Source organism: Ceratotherium simum, chromosome 33, assembly GCF_057802395.1.
Source record: "Ceratotherium simum simum isolate JZ-2026a chromosome 33, ASM5780239v1, whole genome shotgun sequence".
NCBI lineage: Eukaryota > Metazoa > Chordata > Mammalia > Perissodactyla > Rhinocerotidae > Ceratotherium > Ceratotherium simum.
Window position 1 is genome coordinate 3,935,348 of NC_141932.1, and position 20,680 is coordinate 3,956,027.

The window sequence follows — 20,680 nt, forward strand, 5'->3', positions numbered from 1 at the left end:
GGAGCACACACACTTAACCGCTAAGCCACAGGGCCGGCCCTGGAAACTCTTAAAAATCCATGTAACCTCAAAAAGTACTCTGAGTCAGCTGTCATTGATGATAAAGCCATTCTCTTTTACTCTTCTCGTTTATACAGCTGTGACTCGTCAGGGCCACCTCAGCAAAATGCAGATTGTTCTGTCCCAGTCTCTGTATCCTTTGTACCCACATCTGGCTTGAAAGAGTATTTCCATCAACACCAAGAACCAGAGCCAGCTGTCTCTAAGATTGCTAAGGCTGGAACTAGCAGGTCAAACTGGGTAGGCAATCTTGTAGATTGCTACTGATTTTTTTTGTAGTTTGAAGGGATTACTTTCCTCTATGTCATATGCAGTATTGAAAACCTGAGACTTCTGCAGGATGAATTTGTGGTGAGGGATGAAGATGTCATTACACTGTCTTACTCAAAGTCACGTAAGCAAGTGGCATCAGAAATTGAGGAAGGTGGTGGAATGAGGTTCCCACATGAGTTCCTTCTCTGCATCTTGTACTTGGCTGTGTTTGGTGGTTAGCATGGTATCCTAACGGAACTTCTAGTCTGAGAGAGGAGATGGACAGAAAATTCAAAAAGATGCAACTAATGGGGCTTTGGAGAGAATCCTAATGCAGATATTCCTGATCATGTGGGGCTGGCTAGAGGAGACAGATTAGTGAAGAATTTCAGGACAGAGAGAATCATTTGTCCTGAGGTGTCAGGAATAAATCAGAGATTGTTAGATGAAGAAGGAAAAAGGCAGGGTGGGTTACATGTGTAAAGGTCTAGAGTTGAAAGATACTGTGGCTTATTAAGGACCTGAAAAGATAAGGTGATGGTTGTGTGGAGAGAAGGTGTAGGGGAGAAGTGGGAGGTGAGGCTGGACACGTTTAAATGGTATATTAATACCATTTAAACCTAAACATCTGGGCCGGCCCCGTGGTTTAGTGGTTAAGTGCGCACGCTCTGCTGCTGGCAGCCCGGGTTTGGATCCTGGGCGCGCACCGACGCACCGCTTCTCCAGCCATGCTGAGGCCACGTCCCACATACAGCAACTAGAAGGCTGTGCAACTATGACATACAACTATCTACTGGGGCTTTGGGGGCAAAAAGGAGGAGGATTGGCAATAGATGTTAGCTCAGAGCTGGTCTTCCTCAGCAAAAAGAGGAGGATTAGCACGGATATTAGCTCAGGGCTGATTTTCCTCACAAACAAAACAAAACAAAACCTAAACATCTGCTGGACCCTGAACATCTGCTGAGGACTTAGGACATTATTCCAAATCCAATGGAAATCCATGGAAAGGATTTAAATGACAAAGTGACAGAGCATGTTTTTAAGGGTCAATAAGGGCTCCCTATGTTGAAGGTATTAAAAGGTAGAATAGAAGAGTAAATAAGATGAGGTTATTTGAGCAGGCTGGGCAAACAGTGACTGTGATTAGGACCAGGATGGTGATTTTATGATTTCAAGGTGACAGAGGACCTTGGCTATTTTGAATAATTTCAGCGGGCTCTGGGGTGCAGGGACTGTTCTCAGCTGTCTGGTACATGGCCCTGGGGAGATTACGGCGGGTGGATAGTGGCCTGTGAGAGCCCAATAAAGGAGGTGGCTGGGTGAGGCTCTGGACTGGCTGGTTTGCATATGAAAGGCATGCACGTGGGAGGGTAGTTTGCTATATCTAGCACTTAGCTACCCTTGGGTGGGACAGTCCCTCCAGGGTCAACAAGGCCCCAGATGTCAAAGCATCAGAAATATGGAAAATAAAAAGATGTTAATGCGTCTAGTAGCAAATAGGGCGATGTCTCTGTGGCTCAGTTTTTCTGTGCTTAAACTGGCACTTTTTATTCATCCATATATTCTCCCCCATTTTCCCCTCTCTTCTCCCTTCTAGAACCCCTATTATTCTAATATTTTTGCATCTGTTGGATGCACTAGATCACCTAGGCTGTCTTCACTCTTTTTCCTTCTTTTCCCTTTGTTCTCTTCTGATTGAGTTATTTCAAAGTTCCTATTCTCTAGGTCACAGATTCTATCTTCCACTGGCCACTTTGATGGAGAGGCTTTCTATTGCGTTTTTCATTTCATTCATTGAATTCTTCAGCTCTAGAATTGCTGTTTGGTTCTTTTTTATGATTTCTATCTCTGTTAAATTTCTCATTTGTTCATGTATTTTTTTTCCTGATTTCGTTGAATTGTCTCTCTGTGTTTTCTTGTAGCTCATTGAGTTTTCTCAAAATAGCTATTTTGAATTCTTTATCAGCTAGCTTGCTAAATTCTATGCCTCTGAGCTTGGTTTCTGGAGGGTTATTGTTATCTTTTGGTGATGACATGTTTCCTTGATTCTTCACATTCCTTGTTGTTTTGCATTGCTGCTGTCACATTTGAAGGAGCAGACACCTCCTCAAATCTTTGCTGGTTGCTTCCACGTGGGATATTCTGTTCATTGGTACTGTTGTGTCTGGGGTTTTCTTTGAACTTGTATGGGTACACCTGCTCCACACTTCTTGTTCCCTCTTGTGGTAGAATTCTTAAGCTTTTATATCTTCTCTAGTTCTTACAACTTACCAGGCTGGCTGCTAGAAACCTCTCTTTCATTTTCCAGAAGGTGGCACTACAGCTCAAGTTTGTGGTTTCTCCTTTGCCCAAAAAAAAGAAATGATAATTATGTGACATGATAGAGGTGTTAGGTAACACTAAGGTACTAATCATGTTGCAGTTTATAACTGCATCAAATCAACACATTGTACACCTTAAACTCACACAATGTTTTATGTAAATTATACCTCAAGAAAAAATAAAAATAAAAATATATGTAATTAAAAACATCATGCACTCTCTGAAAGGATGCAATGAGAAGAACACAGCATCACTTCTGAGATATTCCTGCCAAGCATTCATAACCCGAATCAAGAAGAAACACCAGACAAACCCCAATGAGAAACACTCCACAAAATGGCCTATAGTCATCCAAAGTGTCAAGGTGAAAAAAATCAAATAAATAAGAAGAAACTCTTCCAGTCCGAAGGAGTCTGAAGAGATATGACAAGCTAATAGCAGCATGTAATTCTGACCTGTATACTTTCACTATTAGGGACTTTATTGAAATGATTAGTGAAATTTGATTAGGGACTGAGGATTAGATGGTAGTAAGTATCAATGTGAATTTCCTAGATTTGATGGCTGTATTGTGGATATGTAAGAGAAAAGCCTTGCTTTGGGGGAATATACACTAAAGTAAGGGTGTTAGCGTTCTGGATTAGAAAATAATTCTCAAATGTTTTGTGAAGATAAAAGTTAATTTTGCGATACTTTGAATTTTTTGTAAATTTGAGATAGTTGCAAAATAAAAATTGTATACAAAAATGGAATAATTAAAATTGAAAACTCAGTGGATTGGTTTGAAACAGAAAAACAATTGTGAGAGAAATGGTGTACTAGAATTATAGAAGGGTAAACATTTATATTGTGATTAAGATGATGTGAGAACCTGTAAGCAGGAGCTCTCGAGCATAGGGCAGTAGGAGTGAAATGGATAGAACCGCTTTGGAAAATATTTTGCACTCTATCTTGAAAACACTGGTGGGCCGGCTCCATGGCTTAGCGGTTAAGTGCGCGCGCTCTGATGCTGGCGGCCCGGGTTCGGATCCCGGGCACGCCCCAGGGCACCACTTCTCCATCCAACCCGAGGCCGAGTCCCACGTACAGCAACTAGAAGGATGCGAACCTATGACATACAACTATCTACTGGGGCTTTGGGGGGAAAAAAATGAATAAATAAAATCTTTAAAAAAAAAAAAAAAGAAAGAAAACACTGGTAATGCATCATGTCCCAGCCCCCAGAAGTTGTATTCACCTGTCCGTGTCCTACCTAGAAAAGTTCTCTTGCTCATGTACACCAAGAGACACATCCCAATATATAAATAGCAGGATTTTTGTAAGAGAACTAATACATAAATTGTGAAATATCTATACAGCAGAATAATAATCAGCAATATCTATAGTTTGGAATAAGAAACAACAGTGAACGTGAATAAACTAAAGTCATGGGCAAGAACATGATGAATGGCGTAAGCACAATATTGAGGAAAAACACACAGAATGATTCCATTTGCACACATTTTGAAAACACATGGTAAAACCCTAAGGAAAGCAAAGTGATGACAAATAGAAGATTCAGATCTTTGGTCACTTTGCATAGCATGGAGAAAATGCATTTCTGAAGTGTCTTAGAGGAGTCTCCCCACCCAGGAGCCCCTGGGAGTTTACCAGAGGGGATTGAGACTTTTTGGGAGAGGCTCTGTTGGGATCAGGGTAATCCAAAGTCCAAAATGGTCTCTCCCCATGGCCAATGGCTCGCAGCCTGATCTCAACCCAATCTCTTCACAGTACAGTTTCTGGGGCAAAGGAATTCAGGGAATGTTAGAAGGGGAAGAGGAAAGGGATGGAACTGACTTAGTCTAAGGAAATAAGAGGCCATCAGAAAATGGACTATCTCATCTATGAGATTTTTTATACAAACCTCATGGTAACAACTAAACAAATAATCAGAACAGAGACATATATGATAAATAAAGAGAAAACTAAGAAAACAGTCTAGAGACCTACCAAACTGAACTGGCAGTCCAAAACACATGGGACGACAAATAAAGAAAATGCAAAACTGGAAAAAGCAATAAAATAGCAGCGTTAAGCCCTCATATGTCAATAATCACTCTAAATGTAAATGGACTGAACTCTCCAATCAAAAGACACAGAGTGGTGGGATGGATTAAAAAACAAGACCCAACAATATGCTGCCTCCAGGAAACACATCTCAGCTTTAAAGACAAACACATGGGCCGGCCCCTTGGCTTAGTGGTTGAGTGCGCGTGCTCTGCTGCTGGCAGCCCGGGTTTGGATCCTGGGCATGCACGGACTCACAGCTTGTCCAGCCATGCTGAGGCAGCATCCCACATATGGCAGCTGGTGGGATGTGCAACTATGACATACAACTATCTACTGGGGCTTTGGGGAAAAAAAGGAGGAATATTGTCAGTAGATGTTAGCTCAGAGCCAGTCTTCCTCAGCAAAAAGGAGGAGGATTGGCATGGATATTAGCTCAGGGCTGATCTTCCTCACACACACACAAAAAAACAATAAAGACAAACACAGGCTCAGAGTGAAAGGATGGAAGACAATACTCCAAGCTAATGGCAAACAAAAGAAAGCAGGTGTTGCCATACTTATATCAGACAAGGTAGACTTCAAGGTGAAACAAGTAATGAAAGACAAAGAGGGGCAATATATAATGATAAAAGGGACACTCCACCAAGAAGACATATCACTTATAAATATATATGCACCCAATACAGGAGCACCAAAGTACATAAAGCAACTATTAACAAACCTAAAAGGAGATATTAACAACAACACAGTAATAGTAGGGGATCTTAAGACTCCACTTACATCAAAAGATAGATCATCCAGACAAAAAGTCAATAAGGAAATAGTGGACTTAAACGAAAAACTAGACCAGAGGGACTTAATAGATACATAGAAAGCACTCATCTAAACACAGCAGAAGGCATATTCTTCTCAAGCATGCATGGAACATTCTCAAGGATAGACCATATGTTGGGAAACAAGGCAAGCCTCCATAAGTTTAAGAAGATTGAAATCGTAACAAGCATCCTTTCCAACCATAATGCTATGAAACTAGAAATCAACTACAAGAAAAAAACTGGAGGGGCCGGCCCCATGGCGCAAGCGGTTAAGTGTGTGCGCTCTGCTGTGGCGGCCCGGGGTTCACGGGTTCAGATCCCGGGCGCGCACCGACGCACCGCTTGGCAGGCTATGCTGTGGTGGTGTCCCATATAAAGTGGAGGAAGATGGGCATGAACGTTAGCCCAGGGCCAGTCTTCCTCAGCAAAAAAAGAGGAGGATTGGCAGATGTTAGCTCAGGGCAGATCTTCCTCACCAAAAAAAAAAAAAAGAAAAAAACTGGAAAAGTGACAAAGATGTGGAGACTAAACAACATGCTACTAAACAACCAATGGATCATTGAAGAAATTAAAGGAGAAATCAGAAAATAGCTGGAGATACATGAAAATGAAAATACACCATACCAACTCATATGGGATGCAGCAAAAGTGGTCCTGAGAGGGAAATCCATAGCACTACAGGCCCAACTTAACAAATACGAAAAATCCCAAATAAGCAATCTTAAACTACACCTCACAGAACTAGAAAAAGAAGAATAAACAAAGCCCAAAGTGAGCAGAAGGAGAGAAATAATAAAAATTAGAGCAGAAATAAATGAAATTGAAACCAAAAAAAAAACAATACAAAGGATCAATGAAACAAAGAGTTGGTCCTTTGTGAAGATAAACAAAATTGACAAACTCTTAGCCAGACTAGCTATGAAAAAAAGAGAGACGGCTCAAATAAATAAAATTAGAAATGAAAGAGGAGAAATTACAATGGATACCACAGAAATACAAAGGGTTATAAGAGAACACTATGAAAATCTATATGCCAACAAATTGGACAATCTAGAAGAAATGGATAAATTCTTAGACTCATACAACCTCCAAAAACAGAACCAAGAAGAAATAGAGTATCTGAATAGACCAATCACAAGTAAAGAGATTGAAACAGTAATCAAAAACCTCCCAAAAAATAAAAGTCCAGGACAAGATGGCTTCTCCAGAGAATTTTACCAAACATTCAAAGAAGATATAATACCCATCCTTCTCAAACTATTCCAAAAAATAGAGGAAGATGGAATACATCCTAACACAGTCTATGAGGCCAACATCACCCCAACACCAAAGCCAGACAAGGACAATATAAAGAAGGAAAACTACAGGCCAATATCACTGATGAATACAGATGCAAAAATCTTCAACAAAATATTGGCAAACCAAACACAGCAATAAGTTAAAAAGATCATACACCATAATCAAGTGGGATTTATACCCGGGACATGGGGATGGTTCAACATCCACAAATCAATCAACATGATACACCACATTAAAAAAATGAGGAATAAAAACCACGTGATCATCTCAATAGATGCAGAGAAGGTCTTTGACAAGATCCAACACCTATTTATGATATAAACTCTCAACAAAATGGGTATAGAAGGAAAGTACCTCAACATAATAAAGGCCATATATGACAAACCCACAGCCAACATCATACTCAACGGGGGAAAACTGAAAGCTATCCCTCTGAGAACAGGAAAAAGACAAGTGTGCCCACTGTCCTTACTCTTATTCAACATAGTACTGAAGGTTTTGGCCAGAGGAATTAGGCAAGAAAAAGGATTTAAAGGAATCCAAATAGGCAATGAAAAAGTGAAACTCTCACTATACACAGATGACATGACTTTATATATAGAAAACCCTAAAGAATCCACTGGAAAACTATTAGAAATAATCAACAACTACAGCAAAGTTGCAGGGTACAAAATCAACTTACAAAAATCAGTTGCATTTCTATATGCTAATAATGAACTAACAGAGAACTCAAAAAGATAATCCCATTTACAACTGCAACAAAAGGAATAAAATATCTAGGAATAAATTTAACCAAGGAGGTGAAATACCTATACAATAAAAATTATAAGACATTATTGAAAGAAATCGATGATGACATAAATAAATGGAAAACTATCCCATGCACATGGATTGGAAGAATAAACATAGTTATAATGTCCATATTACTTAAAGCAATCTACGGATTCAATGCAATCCCAATTATAATCCCAATGACATTCTTCACAGAAATAGAACAAAGAATACTAAAATTCACATGGGGCAACAAAGACCCCAAATACCTAAAGCAATCCTGAGAAAAAAGAACAAAACTGGAGGCATCACAGTCCCTGACTTCAAAATATACTACAAAATGATAGTAATCAAAACAGCATGGTACTGGTACAAAAACAGACACACAGAGCAATGGAGCAGAATTGAAAGCCCAGAAATAAAACTGCACGTCTACGGACAGCTAATCTTCGACAAAGGAGCTAAGAACATACAACGGAGAAAGGAAAGTCTGTTCAATAAATGGTGTTGGGAAAACTGGACAGCCACATGCAAAAGAATGAAGGTAGACCATCTTTTTTCTCCATACACAAAAATTAACTCAAAATGGATCAAAGGCCTGAAGGTGAGACCTGAAACTATAAAACTCCTGGAAGAAAACATAAGCAGTACACTATTTGACATTGGTCATAAAGGGATCTTTTCGGATACCATGTCTACTTGGACAAGGGAAACAAAAGAAAAAATAAACAAGTGGGACTTTGTCAGATTAAAGAGCTTCTACAAGGCAAATGAAACCAGGATCAAATGAATAGAGAATCCACCAGCTGGGGGAAAATATTTGCAAATCATATATCCGACAAGGGGTTAATCTCCATAATATATAAAGAACTCACACAACTGAACAACAAAAAAAACAAGCCTGATCAAAAAACGGGCAGAGGATATGAACAGACACTTTCCCAAGGAAGATATACAGATGGCCAATAGGCACATGGAAAGATGTTCAACATCACTAATCATCAGGGAAATGCAAATCAAAACTACACTAAGGGCTGGCCCCGTGGCTTAGTGGTTAAGTGCGTGCGTTCCGCTGCTGGCGGCCTGGGTTCAGATCCCGGGCGCCGCACACTGACGCACCGCTTCTACGGCCATGCTGAGGCCGCGTCCCACGTACAGCAACTGGAAGGATGTGCAGCTATGACACACAACTATCTACTGGGGCTTTGGGGGAAAAAATAAATAAATAAAATTATTTTAAAAAACTACACTAAGATATCACCTTATATCCATTAGAATGGCTATAATCACCAAGACAAAAAACAACAAATGTTGGAGAGGTTGTGGAGAAACGGGAACCCTAATTCACTGCTAGTAGGAATGCAAACTGGTGCAGCCTCTATGGAAAACAGTATGGAGATTCCTCAAAAAATTAAAAGTAGAAATACCCTATGATCCAGCTATCCCACTACTGAGTATCTATCCAATGAACCTGAAATCAACAATCCAAAGAGGCTTATGCACCCCTATGTTCATTGCAGCATTATTCACCATAGCCAAGAAGTGGAAGCAACCCAAGTGTCCCTCGACTGATGATTGGATAAAGAAGATGTGGTATATATATACAGTGGACTACTACTCAGCCATAAAAAAAGACAAAATTGTCCCATTTGCAACAACATAGATGGGCCTGGAGGTATTATGTTAAGTGAAATCAGCCAGACAGAGAAAGACAAACACCGCATGACTTCACTCATATGTGGAATATAAACTAACACACGGACAGAGAGAACTATTTGGTGGTTACCAGGGGCAAGGGGGTTGAGGGATGGGTACAAGGGGTGAAGGGAGGCATTGATACGGTGACTAACAAACAATAATGTACAACTAAAATTTCACAATGTTATAAACTATTATGACATCAATAAAAAAATTTAATATAAGCTAATGGTGGTGTTTCAAATCACTGAAGAAGTAATATTCAATAAAGGGTTTTGAATGATTAATTTAATTAAGTATTAAAAAATAAAATAATCTCATCCTCAAAAGAAAATTCGATGTAATTGTGTCACGGAGAGCTCTGGATTTCAGGTTTAGAGCAGAAAAAAAAGTTTGAAGAACCTGTGATTTACCAAATTCTCGGTATTGCCATGAGCCATGAAGAAGGATGGTGAAGTCGTTAATCTTTGAAGTACAAGCAATTTTTTCAGAGCATGTTGTACATGGGCACTGCTTAGTTTGTATTTTCTGGGTCTTGAGGACAAGGAAGGAAGATATTTTTATCCAGGTGTTATAGAAACATTGGAGGCTTTGCCCCTAGACTGACCTAAATTAAAACAATTATTCAGCACATGCTTGCTGGAAGAACTTGGAGTATTTAACTTCTCTGAGCGAAAACTTTCCTGGGTGTTCCATAACAACAAAACCAACTTGAAAGAGATCCTGAGGGCAGTAAAAACACATATGTGAACTCCTTTGCACACAATCAATTCTCCAAAATTGGATTTTTTATTGTAATTGTATATTTCTCCATTAAATATATGAACTCTATTTTTTACATGTAATATCTATCTCAAAATGAGGTCTCTGGCTAACTATATGAATTCACAGTTTTCCTGAAGGACCATACTGACTATGTTAAGGCATCAATTCTTTGGTTTGTTTTCAAGATCAATATGCATTGCTTTTTCTATTGAAGAGAGTGAGAATGCATGTGGGGAGAAATCCCCAAATTCTTATATTGATAACAATTTCTTGGCTACTCTTGCTGTGACTGTTTTCCCTCATGTTCCTTCATTGTCATCCTATGAAAATCTCCTCTCCCTCCAGGTGAGTTTCGCGTCCAGCACGGTCATTGTCAGCAACTAGACCCAGTTCCCATCCTTCCTCTGGATGATTGCTAGTGATCAGGCATTTTATCCAAGCCTGACCAAACTGTTGACCCACTTTGGGTGGACGTGGGTGGGTTTGGTGTCCCAGGACGATGACTGCAGCCAGCAGGGGAGTCACTTGATAAGCACCGAGCTGTCCAACATTCTGGTATGCATTGAGTTCAGTGTGAAAATTCCCCCTTATCTGTCAAATGTGAAGATCAGGCGCAACCTGGAGGTGATGAAGGAATCCGCTGCCAAGGCCATCTTGGTCTTTATAAGTAATGGGATCTTCTGCCTGGTGTTACAGAGTCTCTCAGACAGTTACGTGGCCTGGAGGCTCTGGATCAGCCAGTTTACTGTGCAGAGTGATTATACCACCACTCCTGACATTTTCCAAGTTCTGCAGACAACCTTTAGCCTCATAGATCACAACATGACAGGAGAGTTTTCAGAATTCTTCAGCCTCCATCAGCCAACTAGGACTCAAGAAGAGGCCTTCCTTGGCAGGTTTTGGAATAACAATTTCAGATGTGAGTGGTCTAAACAGGCAGTAGAGACAGAGACTGAGAAAATTCAGTTTTCTTCAGAAGCAAGTCAGAAGGGCTGGAACATTCCATTCCTGACATTCAGTGACCCAGACGTGTTCTTCAATTCCTACGCGGCTGTGTACAGCATTGCGCACGGGCTCCAGGCCATGAAAGTGGATGAGCACCTCCTGGGGACAGCAACTCTTGCTGAGACCCAGAGAATCCATCAGCCCTGGCAGGTGAGAAACAGACTAATCTTACCAGTGGGAAAATGCACTCATCCCATTGAGTACCGGGGCAAGAAAGAGCTCTGATTCTGCCCTAAACGTGAGGAGGAGACGGTAATGATGGATTCTATCTCATTTAGTCAATTTAATTTTGGATTTGTAGTAAATGCCAGAATATTGGATGATAGTTAACATGGAAAGCTGCATAAGTGATGTTTTAACTTTAAGAAGGTCACAGTGGTCAACAAAAAAGGAAACATTATTCTATTCTGAGTCATATATGCTGTGGAGGAGTCAGGAAAGAATTGAATGATTCATTATATATACAGATTTTTTTGAGCATTTCATTTGTTTCCAGCACAGTTCCAGGAACTCAAGAAAGTGGTGAAAGAGGCAGGCTCATCCTAGTTCTAGTGGACCTTAAAATCCTAGTGAGAATGGAGGAGAGACATTAGAACAAAGTACACAGATAATTCTAGCTGTTGATATGATACCGGTACGTGCTAGGAAGGCAACCAAAATGGGGGTGTGCTGGAACGTGGTGGCTGGGCAGCGTGGATAAGCTGGTCTAGGAAGTGCTTTCTGAATAAACACCTGAATGATCATTTGAGGATCTAGGTTCAAGAATTTCCAGAAAGGTCTCCAAGTGCAACAGTTCTAGGATGGGAATAAAATGATAAGTATAAAAAAAAAAAAAAGGAGCCCCCTGAGGCTAAAGTCAGGGATGGAGAAGGAGGAGGACAATCATATTTAATTAGATGATGTTGAGTCTCACTTCGTAAGGAGAAAATAGGCTATTGAAATTAACAGCTGAGTTTATTTTGCTATACTTGGGGAAAAAAAAGGGACACCTCAGGCAAATGCTCATTCATGGAGAGAAAAGGGCATATTTACATTCCTTTCAACTATTGGGTTTCCTTTAGCATGAAGAAATGACTCTGTGTTAATAGTGATTAAACACCACTCACATTTGGTTCTTCCACAGACCATCATGTGAAGTTAGAGTATGTGGCCAGGACCTGATGAGTTTTGTTGAGCAGGGAACAGTGAGAAGCCTGTATTTCATACCAAGAGTAATAGGAAGCCATTGTAGTACTGAATAAGAACACTTGCATAGTTTCACTGATGTTATTAAAAATTAAGTAGAGGGGCCGGCCCCATGGCTTAGCGGTTAAGTGCCCGCGCTCTGCTACCGGCGGCCTGGGTTCGGATCCCGGGCGCGCACCGACACACCGCTTCTCCAGCCATGCTGAGGCCGCGTCCCACATACAGCAACTAGAAGGATGTGCAACTATGACATACAGTTATCTACTGGGGCTTTGGGGAAAAAAAGGAGGAGGATTGGCAATAGATGTTAGCTCAGAGCCGGTCTTCCTTAGCAAAAAGAGGAGGGTTAGCATGGATGTTAGCTCAGGGCTGATCTTCCTCACACACACACAAAAAAATTAAGTAGCATTGCATGGAGGCTGGGGTGGGTCACAGAATGACAGAAGAGTGTCTAGGAAGCTCTTGTCTTCAACTGCTCAGGAGGTGGTGGTGAGCTGGGCCGTCGCAGAGCCTAGAATTGGTCCTACTGATACAAAGATGCACCACACACATAAACAATGTGTGTAAGAGAAAGATCTAGATGGCGGTCGACAAACTATAGCCTATGATCAAAATCTAGTGTCCTGCTTATTTCTGTAAATCAAGTTTATTCAAATGCAACCACACCCCTTAATATATGTATTGTCTTTGGCTCCTGTCACACAGCAAGGGCAGAGTTGAGTAATTGTGACTGAGACGCTATAGCCAGCAAAGCCAAAAATCCTTACTATCTGGACTTTTACAGAAAAAGTTGCCAACCTCTGTTCTTTTACATCAAACTGGTAATTTTAGTTATCCCAGTGCAGGAGAAGAGAATTTGGAGAATGGAGGTAAACGGAGAGATTCTACTTTATATTCCAAAAACGTGTACTTTCTAAATTTCTTTCATATTTAAAATAACATCCCTAATTTCATGTAAATTAAAAGCTAAGAAAAATAGGCTGGAGAGCGCCATCCCAGACCCAACACCTCAGGAGTCCTCATATCCACAGCTGCTGCCTTACTTCAGAAAAATCCATTTCATAACTCCCCAGGGAAAAGAAGTTATCTTTGACACCCATGGAGATATCTCTGCTAAGTTTGATGTTATTTACGGAAAAGAGCTTCCAGAAGGTTCCTTTCACATAGTGAATATTGGCAATCTCTATGCCAGCGCTTCATCAAAGGCAAGGATTTTCATCAATGAGAGCGCCATCAGGTGGCTGGGAGGGGTGACACAGGTAAGCAAGTGACACTTATGTGGCTTCCTGCTCTGTTGACTATTTCTGATTCCCTCTTCGTTCCCATAAACCACAACCACAAAGCCTAAACAGACCAAAGTCAGTCGTAAGCTCAACATCTTACTGTCACGACCTTATTTCAAATAACAGATTTTTAGCTAATGTTTTGAAAAAATTTCCTGTAATGCCCAGTGGATGGTATGCCCTCCTAAGACGATTTTTAAAAAATTTTCTCTGAGGCGTAACTTGATATTCGCAGCTGGGTTCTACTGTTTAAGTCATAGCTATTGCTTAGGAATTTCAGACCATTGAGGTAGTGAAAACTGAACTCCTAGAATTGTGTCGATGTTGGCCGTGGTCAAGAACACGGAAATTTTGTCACGTAACCCTGAGCCCAGGCAGAAGTGGACGAACCCATCATGTAATGAATTTACCAGCAAGAAGATTTTTTCACTTCCCTCTAATCCTACAAGTAAAGACTTTAAGGGATGTGGCTTGATGTGGAGAGGTGGTCTCATTTTCAGCTCTCAAGCACACACAAAGCCTTTCTTCTCTGGCTTGTCTGCTAAAACCAAAAATCCAGCTTACTGAAACCTGAAACCTAAAGGAATTCACAGGTCAGCACTTTACCTTTCTTTTTCAGTTTCTTTGTATTATAACACATGAGGATTTTCTTCCCAGATCTTTTATGCATCGCAATGCTGATTATTGTATTTCATACACAGGCAGGATTTTGTAGAGAATGGTTGCTAGGTACCTTTGGTTGATCTCCTCTGCCAATTTGATAGAAACAGGAATCTCTGTCATCCGTTCTTCTCTCTGCCGTCAGAGTGGACTCTATATCACAGAGGCCTGAGGATAACACAGCCCTGCTTAGAACCCTGTGCTGAGTCCTAGATGAATCAGGAATCTTTGGATGCAAGTGACACAAACTAATTGCATCAAGATTAGGCAAATGTGAGGACACCAGAGGCACAGGTGAGCCTCAGCTGAGGATTAAGGTGATGATACATGTAAATATATATATAGTCTGTGTTCAATGAGTGGCCTTTAATCACTCATCTAAGCATGAGCTCCTGCTACGAGATTTCTCTGGTGTTCTAGAAGCAAGGATTTCCGTGGTGAACACACAAAAGAAGTTTCTGCTTTCGTGGAGTTTGTGATAAGGAGAAAGGGTAGCGAATAAGTTCAGAATAAACAGTAATAAGGTGAGCTTCATGAGACTAGGTCTCGGACAGTTTTGTTTGTGGAAGTATCTCTGCTCCTTGGACCTGTGCTCGGATCACAGTTGGTGCTTAGTTGTTTGATGCATGAATCCGTGTAATGAGGACTCTGCCCTGTCCCCCCAGCATCCTCGTCATCCTCAGGGTCTGCAGGTATTCCAGGGCTCATGTCTAGGTGGACTATGTCCTGAGGAAGAAGAGGAAATGTCTCACCCCCTTCTTGATGGGGATGACAGGTTTCCCAGCAGAACCCCTACTTTCCCCTCACGTCAATCCAGTGGGACTGATTTGGGTGATATGAGTGATCCTGATGCAGATACAGGCCAGGGAAACGGAACTAGCCTCAGACCCAACAGGAGTCACGGAACACAAGGCAAGAGGGAGGCTTACCTTCATGGGAGGCATATGGATGCCCCATCCAGGCATCTGTGGGAGAGATGGGGAGCAGAGCATAGGGTTCTGTCAGGAAGGAAGAAGTTGGTGATGGACACTAGTTGGCAAACTTGAGTCCACCCCAAGCCCATATCTTTCCTACTGTCTCTTCACCAACTGCACCTAAACCACAAGGAGTGGATAAATCCCTGCTGAGGCAGGGAGGAATTTAAGACTTTGTTTGTCCAGGGACCATGTGATGCCTGTCATCAATGCCACCCCGCCTTGTGAGATTCCAGGGAGAGCACGTGCAGTGTGTATGCAGGCTGGAAGATGGATAACCTCCCTCAATCTGGTGCATTTCTTCAATAGCCAGACCATCCCTGCCAGACTCCTTTTGCCTAAACCGGGCAGGCTATGGGGAACGGGAATCATGTTGGGCCAAAAACTCAGCCCCTTCCTCAGAGGTTCACACTTTGTCTTGAGCCTCCTCCCGTCTTCTCATCATTAGAGGAGACAAGTGCCCTCCTTGCATTCACAGGTCCGCCAAATTTTGTTTCAATATCCACCTTTCCGTATGCAGTCCATTCTCTTTGGGACAAATCCACCTCACTCTTGCTTCTGTGGGAGCTGAATGTGCCTCATGCCCGAGTCCACCAGTGTAATTCCACTTGCTGACCGCAGTGTGTGGTTCATGGAAGGCATAAGGGAAAATGTCAACTCATCGGACTGGAAAATGCATTTCTCGGGTGTTCTGGAGGAGAAGCATCCTTACTCTACCTGGTTATTTCCCAGTAGATCTCCTCTCTCCATGGACACTGTGGTTCACGGATGGACATTCTAACAGCTGATTACAATTTTGCCACCATGACAAAAGCTGCTAAGAAAATGAAAACAGGACAGAAAAAGATGTGCTTGGTTTTGAAACACAAAAGGTGTTGGACTCCCAGCTACGTGTCAAAAACTTTTCCCGTTGTGTAAGCTTGTCTGTCTTGGGATTTCTCTTAGTTGTAGTCAAAATATCCTAAATTATAATTAACGTTGTGTTAATCTAACCGAGATGGCCCTTGACCCTGACTCGTACTGAGAATGAAGAGAGGTATGAAAAGGGAAAGTGGTTTTGAACTTCTTTCCCTTGGAGGTCCAGCAATCTGATGTTAGGAGTCTGCTGCCGCCAGCCTCCTCGCTCGGTCTGCAGTGAGCGCTGCCCTCCTGGTTCCAGCCAGGTCCTGCGCCAAGGCTGGCCCCACTGCTGCTTCCACTGCAGACCCTGCCCGGAGGGACAATTTGCAGATAGAACAGGTGAGAGGAAGACATTAAAGTCACAATCCCTGACAGCTGAGATTCAACTCACATTTTCTATTTGGGGAACTTCTCCATTCTGCAAATTCTGAGACACCACCATCCTTCCAGATCCGGATTGCCCACAAAACAGGGTTCAAGGAGTCTCCCTAGGCATCTTGGAGTTACACTTGGGAAATAGTTTTCCCTGTCCAATTTGGATTTGAATGGAGGAGGAAATGCCCAGATTGACCCAAAGATTCCAATGCCTATGAAACAATCCTCACGAACAGCTCTTCGGGACGAATGTGCCTGAGGGTGGGCTCTCTGAGCTGTTTAGAGAAGCCCAAATTGTTTACCTATTCTCTATGGCTGCTTCCGGACTACCACAGCAGAGCTGAGTAATTGTGACAGGGGCTGTTTGGCTGCAAAGCTGATAACATTCACCATCTAGCCCCTTAGCAAAAGCATGACCCTCCCCGACCTGCAGCGTTGGGTGAAGCCCGTCATTATTCACATAGGAAAAGACACGAGGGTCCAGTGCTTTGCTCTCGGGCACTTTGCATTCTCCATGTTCACAGTGAATTCCCTGCCCTGATTTTTGCACCCATTATGCAATACCGCGGTGCAAATTCCCCTACTCCGTATATATTTAAATTCTGGAACACTTAGTACAATGTCGGGGGAAGAGGGAGAATCTCCCTCTTCCCTTTTCCTTTAGGTTCTTATGGCTGGCCAAATAATCAACAAGACAGGTTAGCAGGAGAAAATAATACCAAGTTTAATAACATGTATACATGGGAGAAACTCAGAAATGAGCAACTCGTCCCTCTGTCTAAGCTGCTTGCTTAAATATTGCAGCTAAAGGCAAGGAACGTGTTGGGGGTGGGTAGTGGTCTGGGACTTCAGAGGGCAGGAAGACAATTCTTTTCAGGGTCATCTATAGATAATGTGGTCAGGGAGAGACAGAGTTTTTGATAAAAGAGGCTTGGTGCCTTTCCTATTGTAACATTTATCCTACGTTATCTTTACAGCCATCATGATAGAAGATCTGTTCCAGGAAGGAGCCACCATGTCAAATTCTTTAGGCAGTTAGTGGGGGAGGTCAAATGTCCCTCAGAGAAAACAATCAAGGTAAAGAGATAGATTTCAGGGTGACCAAATCTTGATCTCCCACAACAAGATAAATGTGGGAAGACGGGTAGACAAGGTCGAATCCCCTCATCCACTATATATTTTGCATCTGGAGGGTTTAATCAAGGGAAACGTGGGGGTGGGGGGGTACGATGTATCCTCACCTACACAGGGTCGGACCCCATCTTCTGACCCTGATGCCTCGGGCCGCGCTGCGCCCGCGCCAGGTCCCCTCTGCCTGGAACCGCTCCTCCCTCTGCACAGGTGCCCATGCGCCCCACCCGCTGTCGCCCTGCACGGGGCCTCCTTTGCTGTGTCCCACAAGTAACTATATGGTGGAGTTCATACGGAATCACAACATAAAAAGAGGGCAGAGGAATCAGAAGGAGAAGAACAAGAAAAGCAAAGGCTGTATGTTGACTATTGGAAATTATAATTCTTTGCTATCCGCCTGGTTGTTTTGATAGTGTCTTGTCTTTCATTCATAATTCACGTTCACATTGAATCAGCCAACATCTTTTATCGAATACATTAACCACCTCAATTTGGGATTAGCAGAGACTAATTTTAATAGCGAAATCTTTGCGATCTGAGGGCACATTGTCTCTGCGGAGCACGTCGCATAGTCCCTCACGGGTTTTTTGGTGTGTTTCCTGGAGCGTGTATCTGCTTCACTCACTCAAGAAAGGGAAGCACTTGACGCTCCTCACTTCATGCAGTTGTCCATCTTGACGCGCGACCACGTGAAATCCCTGAATTTATCTCCTGCTGCCACACTGGCTTTAAGACTAAGGTGGGGTCACGAGAGATCATCAAGACTCACTCTGATTTCCATCATTGGGTGTCTCAGAGGATGTCTCTTATAAGCTTGTCAATTCACACACGGGGAGAAATCAATACATATTATTCCAAAAATACTCAATACATTGTAATGACAGTTTGTCCAGGATGTCTTTCCAGGAAAGCATTGAAGTGATTACATGTCCTTAAAAAATGACAGTCAAGGGGCCGGCCCAGTGGCATAGTGGTTAAGTTTTTGCACTCCGCTTCAGTGGCCCAGGGTTCGCAGGTTCGGATCCCTGGTGTGGACCTACGCACGGCTTATCAAGCCATGCTGTGGTGGCATCCCATATAAAGTAGAGGAAGATGGGCACGGATGTTAGCCCAGGGCCAGTCTCCCTCAGCAAAAAGAGGAGGATTGGCAACAGATGTTAGCTCAGGGCTAATCTTCCTCACCAAAAAAAAAAAAAAAAAGACAATCAAGAGAAAAACAGAGAAATAAGTGCCCAGCCACAGAGCAGGGAAGGTGAGGTGTAGTCAAGGGCCTCGTATCAAACGTGCAGTGCCCCGTCCTAAAGAGAATGACACTGTTGTTGTTCCTTCCAGACATGCGGCAGTGCAGACTCTGCGAGACAAGAAAAGGGGCCACTGCCTGCCCCAAACGGAGACATTCCTGGCCTCTGACAAGCTCCTGGGCCTGGGTCTGGCGTGCGTGACACTGTCCTCCGCTGCCCTCTCGGTTCTGATCCTTGTGGTGTTTGTGAGGCACCGAGACACCTCCACCGTCAAAGCCAACAACGGAGCCTCAGCTACATCCTGCTCGTCTCCCTCACACTCTGCTTCCCGGGCTCCTTGCTCTTCCTCGGCCGCCCCACCCTTGCCACCTGCCTCCTCTGACAGACCACTTTCGCAATTGGCTTCATCGTGGCCGGGTCTTCCATCTTGGACAAAACCATCACCATGGTCATGGCCTTCCAGGCCACAAGGCCAGCGAGCAGGATCTGGAGGTGGGCGGGCCCCCGAACAGCTCTGTCTGTTGTCCTCCTCTGCTCCCTCATCCGAGGGGTCCCCTGTGGGATCTGGTTGGGGACGTTTCCCCCTTCCCAGACGAGGACACACAGTCTTCGCCTGGCCACATCATCATCCAGCGTAACGAGGGCTCCATCACTGCCTTCTACTGTGTCCTGGATTACTTGGGCTTCTTGATTCTGGGGACCTTTGCTGTCGCTTTCCTGGCCAGGAACCTGCCTGACACTTTCAACAAAGCCGAGCGGGTCACCTTCAGCGTGCTGGTGTCCTGCAGTGTCTGGGTGGCCCTCCTCCCAAGTCACCACAGCACCCAGGGCCAGGCCATGGTGGCCGTGGTGATTGTCTCCATCAGCTGCATCTTTGTTCCCAAGTGTGATGTGATCCTCCTTCATCCAGAAAGGAACACCCTTCAGTCTTTAAAGAAAAAGCCTGAGAAACCATAAACGAAAGGACCCAGCAATACATAGCCTGAGAGGAGGGACTCTAGTGCCTATTAGTGGTATAGAAATGGTACCCTGATTATGTAAAGGACGCCTGAAGATCAATAAGATTTAAACAAACGACCTATTTGAAAAAAATGGTAAAGAAATACAGACAGGCAACTTACAGAAGCAGATCTGAATGGCCAATGAATAATAACAAGATGCTAAGCCTGATTAGTAATCAGAAATCGAAATTTAAACCACTATGAAATAGTTTACTACTTCTCATTACAATGCAAGAATTACAAGTCTGTAATCACTAAATATTGACCAGGATGCGGGGACACACACACACACACACACACACACAGAACTGGATGAACTTGGCACCTGTTAGGGAATGATTTCCAGATGGGTTGCTAAGTAAAATGCGGAAGGTATAGATGAGTGTAACAGTGTTACACCTTTTGCATAAGAAGCACAGAAGGGAAATGATAAAAATTAATGAAAATGGTTACTTCCAGGGGATTCATGGGAATGAGATAGGAATGAAACATCCCGTTGTCCATCTTTTTATATAAATTTGACTTTTGAACCAGGTAGATCTTGTACATACTCAAAAACAAAATGTAACTTCAGAAAGAGTGAAACACAACCCATAAAACTGGAAGCCCCCGCGCCTCTCCCTCTGCTGATTTCGCCTTTCGCTGTAATGACTCACAGCCCAGAGGACAGCTCTGTGCTGAGTCCTCCGAGTTTTCCTCCAGAATCATCAAACCTGGGGTGGTCTTGGGGACCCCAACACAGTCACATTCAGCCCTTTCTGCCTCCTCAATTCCCCCTTTTCTGCCAAGTCAGCCCCATGTCCCTGATGCACCCACCACCCTAGTACTTGTCGCCTCCATCCAGCCAGCCATATATCAATATATTTTTTCAAGTTCAAATAGATTCCCTAAATA